The sequence below is a fragment of the Leptodactylus fuscus genome, chromosome 1 (assembly GCF_031893055.1).
Source record: "Leptodactylus fuscus isolate aLepFus1 chromosome 1, aLepFus1.hap2, whole genome shotgun sequence".
In the NCBI taxonomy this organism is placed as follows: Eukaryota; Metazoa; Chordata; class Amphibia; order Anura; family Leptodactylidae; genus Leptodactylus; species Leptodactylus fuscus.
The window spans coordinates 167401480-167416736 of record NC_134265.1 but is presented as its reverse complement, the minus strand read 5'-3'; the positions used below and the strand labels follow the sequence as shown (position 1 = coordinate 167416736).

Below are 15257 nucleotides of genomic sequence, written 5' to 3'. Positions count from 1 at the left end.
TCTTCATATTTGACAGCTAGTATCTGCATTCTTAAATAGGATAATATACCAGAAAGCCATTTCCATGGACATCTTAGCTAACTGCATGCCTAAGGTACTTAGAATTTTTATAACAAGAACACAGAATGTAGACAGTCTTGTTCCTTCTGGCATCCTAAATGTAAATTTTACTAAGTCTTTTAGTTCACTGCACATCTGTTATAAAAAGTACTAATTCAGTATGCGGTGACAAATGTTTGCAGTTTTGCTGTGAATTTGATTCAGAAAAGACAGTATTATAATCACTGTACTTCTTGACTTTATACTCTACATATACTGTAGAGCTGAACAATAATATGCCATCAATAAAGCATTGTGGTCTTCATCCATCCAGACAAGGTCTTTGTCTTCACCATTTGACTTCTTTGGTGAGGTCCCAAGGCTGTAGTGTCCTAAATCTCTCATGTCAGACAAGGTTGTAGCAATTATGCAGATGAGCAGGTTAGGATGGTTATAGGTCAGTACTAGGAAGGAGGTAACACAAGAGGGGTAAGGGACAACCTGGGCCACAAGACATAAGCAAGGACAATATCGGAAAAACAAAAGTGATTTTTCTTTAACATTGATTAGAAAGATAGAATACAAAAAAAACAAAAAACAAAAAACACACCACTATAGCCAGTCAGTGAAGATTTTATGAACTTTCTTAATTCATTCCTTGGTTGCCTGGAGCAGTCACCAATTTGTAGCATGTAGACTGCTGAGAATGTCTGGCATGGGATTGTGGTATTAAGCGGGTCAGAATAGTTAAAGGTCAATAATAGGAAATGGATATGAGCTGGAACATGCCAGAGTTTATCTTCAATAAAGCCACGTGATGTAGCCCAGATAAATATCAGTAAGACCAATGGAGGGTACCATGCATAAATATAAAGGGACAGGCCAGGAGTGTTCATCTTGGGTAAGTTATGTGGGTATAATTGCACTTATAGTAAGCTACTTGCCACTTATGGATGTAGCCAAACATATAGAGGAGAGAGGTGAGAACAGGGGCATAAGATTGGTGATGAGTAATAATAATGTTGACAATAGAATGATTGCCAATGTCAGGCAGACTTCTTTCAGTACCTTGGAAACTGGTGCTCTAATGGAAGATTTTCACATACAACATCTAGTTTCTGAGCCCTTTTAGTGATGGGTAATGAGTTGAGTAATGGTAGTCTCTGTACAAAATAATAGTGCTTTATCATTTTTTGGCAATAATTAATGGACTAGGATATAATATTGTATCATTCTATTGCATTGGTTATTTGTGGCAATATATAGTGCACATACATGATAGAAAATGGAACACTATCTTGCAATATGTTTTCTACTAGATAATTTCTTCTTCTTCTAGGTTACTTTGCACGATCCATTGAAAAGAATACAAATCCATATTATTTGTTGCACAAGCGTCTCCAGTATTTTAGATTTCACTTTGTTAGATCTCGATTCTTTAGCTATACTTCAAATACTTCATCATATCACTCGCTCTGTGGTGCCAAGAGAGTTATTTTAAAGGTAAGATGTTTTACTCAGTCTTCACGGTGAGAATGATGTGCAGGGAGGGAAGGCATAAGCTGGCACTATCTTACTAGTTAGAAGCTGATGACCTAGTTTGCTGACATTGATAAATTTGCTGAAAGTGTTTTTACTTTTAAAAGTTCATGTTTAGAATGGCTGCAGAATTCTGCTGATCATTACGTAATGTAAAATCTAATGATTATGCAGCTCAGTTAACCAAAACCAAGCTGTTTGAAACGCTAGTCAGCTTCCACTTGAGCGAACTATTGCTATGAGAGCATTAAATTATTCATATAAAAGAGGTAGACAGCGGATCTCCAGGCCTCCAAGACATCTTTCTTTTTGAGTGTTTTTTTGTCGTACTAGAAGTAAATACAAATATTTTGATCTTGTACTATTTTTTGCAAATGATGTCCTAGATTTGAAAATATAAGAATTCCCTGGAACAGAGGAGCAAGTCAGATGAAAGACTTTCCTGCACTATCTGGATTTTTCCTTTTATAAGTTTTTATGATAAGAAATGAAAGTTAAATGTTAACTTACAATGTTTGTCAGGTCGAAGGGTTCTAATTCGTGGGAGAAAATATATAGTTTTATATAATAACACTAACATGCTGGAAGACATACACAAATAACAGTGTTTAAGTCACAGGGAACAAACAGTAATTTATATGGTTGTTATATGTCAGAATTCTAGCACCAGCTGCTACACTTTGATTTAAGCCTACCAAAAGAAGTTCATAAAACAAGGCCAGATGTATGTCATCCAACTGTAAGAAGATAAAATATGGGCTCGAGTTTACCGTTGTTAAACTGTGATGGTAAGACAGTCTTGAAACCAAGAATGTTGAGTAATGGTTTGTACATTTGTCAATTTCAGAACTTAATGTCTGTATACACAAGAAGTGGTAGAATCGGTTAAGTGAGAGCCTTAAATGGAATCTACTGCCACCAGAATGGCTTCTATTCTGTTGTGGGGTGATTGGTGACATAGTGAACTTACCTATTTCATGTAAAAGGCCAATCTTGTTGCAGAGGAAATCAGCTTTTAATCGGTATGAAAATGTATTGCATTAGTTAATGTTATGTACCATGAGTTATAATGTTATAATATTCATGTGAATGGGACATAAAGAGTTAATGGTTTACAACTGGTGACAAATACTTCTATCTTGGAAAACAATGTTGAGTCATAGGTATTAGCTATATTGGAGTATTCCATATATTATTACATATAGTAAGCTCCTAAAACACACCTACCTTATTGGTATAAATGATTGGCAGGCACATGTGTGGGGGGGGAATCACACTTACAGTATATGGCTCCTTTTGGGGTATCACATGTACGTGGCGTTTTCATATATGGACAATGCACAGATACATACACAGAGACCTGGATGGAGTCTCTGATCTCTAAACATAACAACTTTAACCATAAAAGGCTGAGTATTGACTGCTACATCTATTAGGTTCCGTTCCCATGGAGTAACGTGCTGCTCATTTAGACACGTAAACACGTGTCAGAGTGAGGCGCTTCAAAACAGATCCCATTGACTTCAATGGGTGCCGGCTTATGCGCGCTACACATTGAAATCAATAGGTTATAAAGCCTCCCATTGATTTCAATGTGCAGCGCGTAAACCGGCACCCATTGAAGTCAATAGGATCTGTTTTGAAGCGCCTCACTCTGACACGTGTTTACGTGTCTAAATGAACGGCGCATTACTCCGTGGGTACAGGGCCTTATTCTGTATATTTTTCCTGTAGCTACTTCTCATGAAGACTCCAATAAGAAGACACTATGATTCCTCTTGATATACCACATGGATCACATCTGAGTAGAGGAATGACACTCACTCCCATATGATTTTTTACAGTTATCAACATTAGCAAAAACTAGCATATTTAATCAACATTCTGGGGAATTCTCAGAACAACAAAAGCATTCCTAATGCTGGAGCCCCCCGTGGCATAAACACCATGGTTTGGCTGAAGCAAAAAACTTGATATTTTACAGTTTCTGCAAATTTGATAGAATTCTAGCGAATCCCATCCACACATTGCAGAAAAATATGTGCAGCAGAAATGCTACGATTTCCAATACCAACGTGGTTTTGGAAATCACAACATGTCAATTCTATCTACGGAAACAACAGTAGTTTCTCTATAGGCATAATTGAAGCATAAAGTCCGCAAAGGGAAAATCTGTAGACTTTTTGTGAAAAGCGCAATGCATTTCCGCCGTGGTTTTTGCCTCATCACTTTTTCAATGTGAACTACTACATGAGGACTTAGCCTAAAATGATCACTTTTGGGTGGGGTTTGCATAAACCTGTCACTTTTGTGATCCATTTGCAGGATTGTGCCAATACAATCTGAATGTATATTGCCTCCTAAAAATATCAGTACCACATAGTACTCACTGAAATATTTGTGTTACACAATTGTGCAGAATATTTTCCCTTAGATAATAAAGGTGTTGCTAACCCTGAAAAACTCAGTGCCATCCACGGTACCCATAAAAAATATTAGTTCAACACATGATATCTAGAGATGAGCGAACAGTAAAATGTTTGAGATTCGAGATTCGTTTCGAATAGCTGCTCAGTATTCGAATATTCGATCGAACCCCATTTTAGTCTATGGGAGAAAATGCTTCGCTACAGGGGATCCCACCATTCGACTCAGGGGAGTCACCAAGTCCACTATCACACTATCACACCACAGGAAATGCCAACACCCTGGAAAGCAACTGGGACAGCAGGGGAAACATGTCTGGAGGCATCAAGTACCTTTATTATGTCACCTGTCAGCTTGCGATATGCCGGAGCTGACTTTTTCCCATAGGAATGCATTGACCAGCGTTGATTGGCGAGTCTACGGGAATCGGCCAATCAACGCTGGCTCTGCCTGAGGAGGCGGAGTCTAAAATCGGTCCACAGCAGTTTCCATTCTGGTCCTATTTTAGACTCCGCCTCCTCAGGCAGAACCAGCGTTGATTGGCCAAATGCCGTAGACTGGCCAATCAACGCTTGTCAATGCATTTCTATAGCGAGATATAGCAGAGCTGACCGTGCGGTTAGCCCGGCTACTCCGGACAGATGAAAGAGCTCTGCACTACACCCAACCATCCCTCCAGCTACTCCTCCTGTACTAACACGACTAGCTCAGTTTGGCTATTCCTTAGTACTACTAACATGCTCAGCTCGGCTATTCCTTAGTGTAATAGCCGAGCTGAGCGTCTTAGTAGTACTAAGGGATAGCCAAGCTGAGCGTGTTAGTCTGCTGCATATCTGCCAGCTCTCCTATATCTCCTACACGCTCAGCTTGGCTATTCCTTAGTACTACTAACACGCTCAGCTTGGCTATTCCTTAGCGTAATAGCCCAGATGAGCATGTTAGTAGTACTAAGGAATAGCCAAGCTGAGCGTGTTAGTACTCCTTCTCCTCTTTGGTTTTAATTATTATTATTATTATTATTGGATGTTTTTTATTAATAAATTCTCATACATTTTGAACTTATCTGGTGGTAGCGCTCTGGCTTTGTAGCTCCTCTTTTTCACCTCTTTTTTCATACCTATTTATGGACCAATGTTATTGGATTTCACTGGTGGAGTTGCAATGTTGCTGTTTATCCTGTTCATTGATATTGGAAATTGTACTGGTGTATGTTCATGACTTAATGCCTCAATCATCTATTTCATAGGTGAGATCTGTCTTAGCTTTGGACATCTGACGGTCCTCACAAAGGATTGCCTCCTGTTTTCATTGTAGCTATCCTGAGATTAGGTCATCACTTAATAAAGCCCGGAAACCCCTTGAACTTCTGCTGAGTTACAAACAGTAAAATTCCATATCCAAAATCTGTAAGCTAGTTTGCTTTTGCCCTCAGTTAGGAATTGTGCCAGTCAAGGCTGGACACTACAGTAGTAATGAATGATGTTGGTCACTAAACCTGCGGTTTAAGATTCTGTTTCATTTAGCCATTCGCTGGTGGTTTAATGGGAGCTGAGTTCCTTTACAGGAATAATTTACTTCTCAACATGAAGCAAAAGCTTGACGCTTGTTGGAAATGATTTATTTCTGCAAAGCCGACCATATGCTTAAATGTCACAGGAACAGCTTTTAGCATTCTCGCCACCGTACTCCCAAATCACCTGCTAGAATTAATGGGAAAACCTGTGGAGCTCATGAAGACAGGCCTCAATCATGCAGTAATGATACAACTTTTCTCCTGTATGTACATGCTATTGAAAGACGTCTTAAGCAATAATGCATTTTTTTACATTTCAGACAACCAGGTTATTTACTCGGCTTCTTCCTTGTTAAACTGTGCATGTTAAATAACTAAAATAGAAAAAGCTCCTGTCACAATCAATGGAGGAAAATATATGAGTTGTGTATCCAGATATCAGTCTGCAGTTGTGTTATCCTGAAATAGACCAGCAGATGATGCTGCTGTCACATCAATATTATATATATATTTTTATAGATTTTTTTTCTTTCTATAATATGAATAGATAAGGGTGATGCATCTGAAATAAACAATAAAGGAAATTATTGGCACCTTACATAGGCAATCAAAGCCTTTGGGTCACATGGTATTCCCTTGAATATATTACTATAGGTCCCATTGATATGAAAATGATGCATTTATTAGAAATGATAGACATATCATTTTCCCCCATCTTGAGTATTCTTTATATACAGTTGTAAAGTAGATTTACTGAGTAATGTATGTATATGGAACTTGCTTGTGGAATATTACTGTGCGATGCAGTAGAAATTTGCTATAAATGTCTGAAGTGCCCTATACATTTTACCTTCTGGGACCTATTTGTCAATGTCCTAGAATCTGACAGCCGCAGACAAAGCAATGTTCAGATCACTGATAATGTGTGCATTACAGAGTGACCAGCATTGGTTCCTAATGCAATATTGTCAGATATGACCAAATGTAGCTTCTTGGAGGGAGATAGAAAAACGAAGACTTGATTTAAAGCTCTGCTGAAGATAAAGTCTTGAACAATGCAGCCCTATGCCACATAAATAATCCAAAAGGTGTGTATATTCCTTTGCTGACTTTACAAAAAAAGGAAAAATGAAATAAAGTTAAAAAAGTTTGAAGTTTATTAAAGTTAAAACATATTTCATGTTTTTCTTCTAAAATATTGCTTATGCTAGGGTCATGCCTGTGTTCGGGTTTCCATTTGGGGGTCCCACGGACTCCATAGACTATAATAGTGGTGCTTGCAGCGCTTTTCTCTCTGTATTTTTCAAGTGGAATGGGGAACAGATTCCCCCGGCGGAAAACAGGCGCAAGTGTGAACCTAGACTTAATGTTAAAACATATTCTAAGTCAATCTAATGTAAATAAGAAAAGTCTTTATTATTTGAAGGAATACATGCCCAGGAGGAGGGGATACAGCAGATAGCTTAGAGAGGGCGGTAAAGTAGCTACAAGTTGTGCTGCTACCTTAAAGGACTTGTGCCATCAAAGCAAGGTATGACGTAAAAGATCTAAAGGATAGAACATAAGTTGCTGATTGGTGGGAGTGGATCTCAATATTTTCTGTGTCAATGGAGTTGCAGTTATTATACTCTGTGTTCTTAGGAGCCTCAGATAGAATATTAGCACTTTTTGGGCTTGTGCCGAACAAGTTTGGCCTTAAGCGAACTGTTGTGAGGTTCGGCTTTCTTTGTTAAAAATAAGAAACAGTGATGCTCTCCTTTCTTCCCCTCTATTATTATTGCTACTCCATTCAAACTCTATGGGGATGCTGGAGATAACCAAGAACTGTAATTTGCAATCTCTGACAGTTCCATAGAGAATTCATGACTTTCCACTATACCCACATGGAGGACATGTCCCCATTCTTGGAATCACTGGGTATCCCTGAAATCAAACCTTCACCAATCACTAAATCATGACAACCTGCTTTGGTGAAACAACCTGCCTTTTCTTTCTTAATAACAGCTCCCTCCACCATGTTCTTGGTTACTTCAGAACTCTCTGAGGTATAATCTGATCCAGACAGGCAGTTGGGATGAGAGAGTGGAAAAATGGTTCTTGTGCTAACCTGCTGAGGTTGTTATCTTGTCTTGTGTTCATCCCCTGTATAGAATATTTTCCAGTGGTGTAGCTATATGTAGTGGTAGATAGCAGTTTACAGGTGATGTCACTGACTGTAATCATTCACATATCTTGTCTCCTCCATCTAGACCACCATGATCACTTCTTCCAGTTGTGACTTCTTGCTTTTGCAAGTACCTGACCCACATTGTTCTTACATAAAATCTCCATCCTTCTGTGTGCTGTTTTAATTTAATAATTTTCCTATGTGCCCCCTTTAATTAATAGCCTCTCCATAATTAATGCCCCCTAATTAACAATACTCTTTTTAACCCCTTAAATCAATAATGCCTTTGATTTCCAGCTCCAATTAATACTGTCCAATTCCTCTATTATAAATTATACCCTCTTTTATCTCCTTGTACTAATTATGTCCCTGATGCCCTCTTACATAAATATTACACCCTAATGCCTCCCCCCCTCCTTGTGTATGCATATATACAGTCATGGCTGTAACTGTTGGCACCCCTGAAATTTTCCCAGAAAATCAAGTTTTTCTCCCAGAAAATGACTGCAATTACATATGTTTTGTTATACACATGCATATTTCCTTTGTGTGTATTGGAACAACTCAAAAACTAAGAAAAAACACACAATTTTTAGAATTTCAAGCAAAAATCCAAAAATGGGTTAAATAAAATTACCCTAAACTTAATATTTTGTTGCACATCCTTTGGAAAAAATAACTGAAATTAATTGCCTCAATAATCATCAACAAGCTTCTTACACCTCTGAACTGGAATTTTGGAGCACTTTTCTTTTGCAGACTCCTTCAGGTCTTTCATATTTGAAGGGTGTCTTCTCTCAACAGCAATTTTAAGATCTCTCCACAGGTGATCAATGGGATTTAGATCTGGACTCATTGCTGGCCATTTCAGAACTTTCCAGCACTTTGTCTCCATCCATTTCTGGCACATTTTGAGGTATGTTTAAGGTCATTGTCCTGACACTGGACTGTGCATTGTGACCCAAAATCCTTTGGTAATTTTCAGATGTCATGATGCCTTGCACACACTTTAGAAAGATACCTGTATTTTACAGGTCCACTGTTTTTGAATTTTTATTCTTTTTCTTTTCTTTTTTTATGCTAATTGAGCTAATATGCTCAGAGCATAGCATTGTCTCCTACTCCAGCGCCACCTCTGTCTTCTGCTTGTGATGCATGTCCTCCTCTTCACTACACTTCTTAGACGAGACCAGCAAAAAATGGCCAATGGAACAGACGACTGTGCATGTCCCATTGGCATTTTGCAGTGGTCTCTTACACGAGACTTATTGTTGAACCCAAATAGGAGGAGTTGCGTCAGGAACAGAAGACAGAGGGAGCGCTAGAATGGATGACAATGCTATATTCAGGTGTACAGGTGTTTCCTTTGTGCTTTCTGAGCGCAATTAGCATAATAAAGAAAAGAAGAAAAATTCAAAAACAGTGGCATGGACCTACAAAATACATGTAAGAGATGAATTGCCTTTCTATGTGCTTTTAGTTTAAAACTTTTTTTTTTAATGATATAATCCCTTTAAGTTACAGCATCCAATGTCAATCAGCTGCTACTAAGGCCAACAGGATACTGTCTTGTATTAAAAGCTAGGACTCACGGGACAGGGATGTAATATTATCACATATAAAAACAAAAAACTTGAGAGTCTTCAGTAGTTGATATCTTTTTTAATGGCTAACTAATGTTGGGGGAAAACCCCAGGCAGCACATGCTGTCGGTTCCAAATTAAAAACAAAATGGTTGCCCGTACGGGGAGAACACAAAGCGACACGTACTCAGATGTATATCTAAGTGCTCTAAAGTTTATTACATGTTACTTAGCTCTTATAGAGGAATAATGGCTGTATGCAAATTTAGGCCTAACAAACTACATCATATAGACATATGAATTATCATTATCATGTTGTTGCAGATTTTGTTGCGGTTTGTTGAGCCATACCCAGACTTAATGCTGGTTTTATTGCCTTGTTCTATACCATCCTTGTCTGTGATTCATTTTTAATATGGCTATGGGCCACTGAATAAAGAGAAAAAAATTTTAAGGACACGCTGGATCTTCAATTTTTTATCTTCACTGCTGTATACCCAAGAATGGCTACAAAAGAAACATATAGGAAGCTTTTATATGTCTATCTTCTACTCAATCCATTCCTAGATTTGGCTAAAAAAAAAAAAAAGCAACAAAAAAAGCTGGATTTCCGCAACGTGGGGCCTTAGCTTATAGGTCATTCTACATTTTGCAAAATATTGTTCAACTTCGGTGTTCTATTTTAAAGAGATTCTACCACTAAAACACTTTTTTTTCTAGATACCACGTCGGAATAGCCTTTAAAAAGGCTATTCGTCTCTTACCTGTGGAAGTGCTCTCCGCCGCGCCGTTCGTTCAAAATACCGGTTTGTACCGGTATGCTAATTAGTTCTCTCGCAGCGATGGGGGCGTCCCCATCGCAGGAGCAGCTCGAAAATCGACCGCAGCGCCGCCTCTCTGTTCTTCGGTGTCCTCCCCTTAATTCTTCAGCGTACTGTCGGACGCCTGCGCAGTACGCTCTGTTCGGCGAAGATTGCCGAACGTACTGCGCATGCGTGAAATTGCGGTCCCAGCCATAGTGCGGGCACCGCACTTTCGTGCATGCGCAGTACGTTCGGCAATCTTCGCCAAACAGAGAGCATACTGCGCAGGCGTCCGACAGACGCTGAAGAGGCAAGGGGAGGACACCGAAGACCAGAGAGGCGGCGCTGCGGTCGGTTTTCGAGCTGCAATGGGGACGCCCCCATCGCTGCGAGAGAACTAATTAGCATACCGGTACAAACCGGTATTTTGAACGAACGGCGCGGCGGAGAGCACTTCCACAGGTAAGAGACGAATAGCCTTTTTAAAGGCTATTCCGACGTGGTAACTAGAAAAAAAAGTGTTTTAGTGGTAGAATCCCTTTAAATTTAAATTGCTCTTCACTTCTTATGAAAGGAAAAGTGCTTCAAAGGTGTGTCTCAACTTGCCTGTGCTTTGGTCACAGCTCTAAATTCCCATACAAATAATAATAATAATAATAAATAATAATAATCATTATAATAATACATTTTATTTATATAGCGCCAACATATTCCTCAGTACTTTACAAAATAGGACTGAGGGCCCTGATCACAAGAGCTTGCAATTTATGAGGCAGAGGAGAGTGACACAAGAGGTAGCAGGGGTGACCTAGGAGGTAGCATTGCTTATAGAGTGGTCAGACAATTTTCGTTATAGAGGTTACTTTCATTACACATTTATAAAGCTTTATGAGCTATCACCAGTTGTTTCCTTTAATGTTCAGATGGTGCCTGGACATAAAAAATTTGTCTGAAATGGCATCATATCGTGTGGGGTAATGTGGTAAACTGAGGGGCAGATGGAGGAGGATATTAAACCATGGAGTGTACCTGGGTGTACCCCAGTTTAATGTTCCCCTCCAACTACCCCAACTGTTTAATGTTCCCTCCAGGTGCCCCAGTTTAATGTCCCCTTCTAGTTTCTGCTAGTTTAAACTAGGGCACATGGAGAAGGATTTTATATTGTGGGACATTTGGAGGGAAACATTATAATGTAGGGGTATATAATGTTAGGGTGACTATAGGAGCATTATACTTTGTGGAGGCACATAGAAAAATGGATTAGAATGGGCAGAGGCAACAAAGTAGTGGGTGGAGCTAAATCTGCCACGGTGCGCATAGCCTTCGAGAACCATTTCAATGTCTCATGTGGCCTCATGGAAAAATTAATTGTCCAGCCCTGGTCTAGACTGATAGATGAGCCTGGCCGCTGCATTCAGAATAGATTGTAAAGGGGAGAGTTTAGTAAGGGGAAGGTAGATTAGAAGGGAGTTACAGTAGTCAAGGCGAGAATGAATCAGAGAGACAATAAGTGTCTTTTATTTAGCTCTGATAAGGAAAGGGCATATTCTGGAGATGTTTTTGAGGTGGAGGTGACATGAACATGCAAGTGATTGGATATGGGGGGTGAAGGAAAGGTCTGAGTCAACCATAACCCCCAAGACAGCAAGTATACTGCCTAGGTGTTATAGACTGAAGACTGGAGACTGAAATGGAAATATCAGGAACAGATCTATTAGATGTGGAAACAGTGACTGTTCCATCTTTGAGAGAGTCAATTTCAGATAGCGTGAAGACATGATAGTTGAGACATTCACTGCTGTTCTATGGTAATGCAGGGGAGATGTTACGGGATGATGTACATAATTGGTTATCAGCATAAAGATGGTAACGAAAGCCAAATCTAGTGATGGTTTGCCCAATAGGTTCTGTGTAGCGAGAGAGAGTATCAGAGGGCTTAAGACCAAGCCCTGAGGAACCCCATGAGGCTGACAAAGTGGAGCATAGTGAGGAGGAATTGATGGTCAACAGTGCTAAATGCTGCTAAGAGATCCAGAAGAATAAGAAGAGAATAGTCACCATTAGATTTAGCTGCCAGGAGATCATTGGAGACTTTTGTGAAGGCTGTTTCAGTAGAGTGAGGAGTATGGAATCTAGATTGTAAGAGGTCAAGAACAGAGTTAGCAGAAAAATAGGGGATTAACCAAGAATAGACCAAGCGTTCCAAGATTTTGGAGATGAAGAGGAAGTTAAAGATGGGTCGATAGCAGCACAGGAATAGTCATAGAAGGATTTCTTCAATAGTGGGGTTATGACAGCATGACAGCAAAGCAGAATAACAGAGGCATATTTGGAAACTGTATAATTACCTCTATCAGGTCCTATTATTACGTTCAACAAATTTACTGGTCAGCCAATAATTTACATCTGGCGCCTTTCTGAATATATTGTAAAATCTCTTTTTCTCTCACTAAAAATCAAATTTTTAAAAAAAATATTTACAACTGGGACAATCAAATACACCATCCAAATAGAAGGATCATATACATAAAGTGAATCAAAAACCAAAAAATCATGCCCACAACAGTATAAGAAAATCAATCATGTTCATTACATATATAACACGTATTGGCAATGGGGGAAACCACAAAATAGGAAATACAACAGTAAACAATAATCAGGTGGGAATAATTGTGAATGTACATGTAAAAGGATGGAGGAACAGACCAGGGCAGAATAAATAGCACACACAGAATATAAAAGTAATACAACTAAATATAGCATTTCAAAACTTAAGCCAGTGAACTAGTACACTGTATAAGCCTCGATTTATACTAGTGTAAAAGTAGTAAAATGCCAGTAAATAGAACTGTACAGCTATAGATGGCTGAAAAAGAACCTATAGCCAGATATTGTTTCCCTAAGTGAAATCCCAGCCAGAATGGAGAGAAACCCAAAAATGACTTACCCTTAATGAACAGAACCCGAAGCACATTTAATCTCTCTAGGCTTGTTTTTTTTTTTTTGTAAATTATTGATCAGACATAACATATATAATTTATCAGTTACTCAATAGAGATGAGCGAGTAGTAGAGATGAGCGAACACTGTTTGGATCAGCTGATCCGAACAGCATGCTTCCATAGAAATGAATGGAAGCACCTGTGACACTGACTTTGACGGTGGCCGGCCGGCGTCACAGGTGCTTCCAGGCTGATCCGAACAGTGTTCGCTCATCTCTAGCAAGTAGTAGTCGATCGAGTAGGTATTCGATCGAATATTACGGTATTCGAAATATTTGCACTTGGTCAAATACCACACAGTAAACACAATAAAAATTTGATTCCCTTCCCACTTTCCCTGGTGCTTTTTTTACACCAAAAACTACGTAGGGGAGATGGGACAGGAACTAGGACAACGTAGGCATTGAAAAAAAATGTATACAGTCATTGGCTAGCTAAATCAGGTGGCCTCCACTTTATAAGAATAGTGGGTGTCAGTTTCGGTTCAGATGCGACTGTGAAATAGACAAGGACATATGTTCTGCCAGGGTTACCTAGGAATTAGCATTATTTAGGTAGGAATATTACACCAACAGCTCTTATAAGAGCTAAACTTACTCTACCACTGCTGAAGATTGTATATACACCATCTGTATATACAGTTAGGGCCAGAAATATTTGGACAGTGACACAAGTTTTGTTATTTTAGCTGTTTACTAAAACATGTTCAGAAATACAATTATATATATAATATGGGCTGAAAGTGCACACTCCCAGCTGCAATATGAGAGTTTCCACATCCAAATCGGAGAAAGGGTTTAGGAATCATAGCTCTGTAATGCATAGCCTCCTCTTTTTCAAGGGACCAAAAGTAATTGGACAATGGACTCTAAGGGCTGCAATTAACTCTGAAGGCGTCTCCCTCGTAAACCTGTAATCAATGAAGTAGTTAAAAGGTCTGGGGTTGATTCCAGGTGTGTGGTTTTGCATTTGGAAGCTGTTGCTGTGACCAGACAACATGCGGTCAAAGGAACTCTCAATTGAGGTGAAGCAGAACATCCTGAGGCTGAAAAAAAAGAAAAAAATCCATCAGAGAGATAGCAGACATGCTTGGAGTAGCAAAATCAACAGTCGGGTACATTCTAAGAAAAAAGGAATTGACTGGTGAGCTTGGGAACTCAAAAAGGCCTGGGCGTCCACGGATGACAACAGTGGTGGATGATCGCCGCATACTTTCTTTGGTCAAGAAGAACCCATTCACAACATCAACTGAAGTCCAGAACACTCTCAGTGAAGTAGGTGTATCTGTCTTTAAGTCAACAGTAAAGAGAAGACTCCATGAAAGTAAATACAAAGGGTTCACATCTAGATGCAAACCATTCAATTCCAAAAATAGACAGGCCAGAGTTAAATTTGCTGAAAAACACCTCAAGAAGCCAGCTCAGTTCTGGAAAAGTATTCTATGGACAGATGAGACAAAGATCAACCTGTACCAGAATGATGGGAAGAAAAAAGTTTGGAGAAGAAAGGGAACGGCACATGATCCAAGGCACACCACATCCTCTGTAAAACATGGTGGAGGCAACGTGATGGCATGGGCATGCATGGCTTTCAATGGCACTGGGTCACTTGTGTTTATTGATGACATAACAGCAGACAAGAGTAGCCGGATGAATTCTGAAGTGTACCGGGATATACTTTCAGCCCAGATTCAGCCAAATGCTGCCAAGTTGATCGGACGGCGCTTCATAGTACAGATGGACAATGACCCCAAGCATACAGCCAAAGCTACCCAGAAGTTCATGAGTGCAAAAAAGTGGAACATTCTGCAATGGCCAAGTCAATCACCAGATCTTAACCCAATTGAGCATGCATTTCACTTGCTGAAATCCAGACTTAAGGCGGAAAGACCCACAAACAAGCAAGACCTGAAGGCTGCGGCTGTAAAGGCCTGGCAAAGCATTAAGAAGGAGGAAACCCAGCGTTTGGTGATGTCCATGGGTTCCAGACTTAAGGCAGTGATTGCCTCCAAAGGATTCGCAACAAAATATTGAAAAAAAAATATTTTGTTTGGGTTATGTTTATTTGTCCAATTACTTTTGAGCTCCTAAAATGTGGAGTGTTTGTAAAGAAATGTGTACAATTCCTACATTTTCTATCAGATATTTCTGTTCAACCCTTCAAATTAAACGTTACAATCTGCACT

General features: G+C 39.4%; 1 long non-coding RNA gene across 1 annotated transcript; it reads right to left on the bottom strand.

The window, feature by feature from the left end:
- Positions 1 to 305: 305 nt before the first annotated feature.
- Positions 306 to 2618, bottom strand: LOC142194530 (uncharacterized). Its single transcript, XR_012715038.1, has 3 exons — positions 2549 to 2618; positions 2089 to 2159; positions 306 to 503 (listed from the first exon to the last, which is right to left on the bottom strand). It is a non-coding gene; the product is annotated as an uncharacterized LOC142194530 (long non-coding RNA).
- Between the last annotated feature and the right edge of the window lie 12639 nt (positions 2619 to 15257).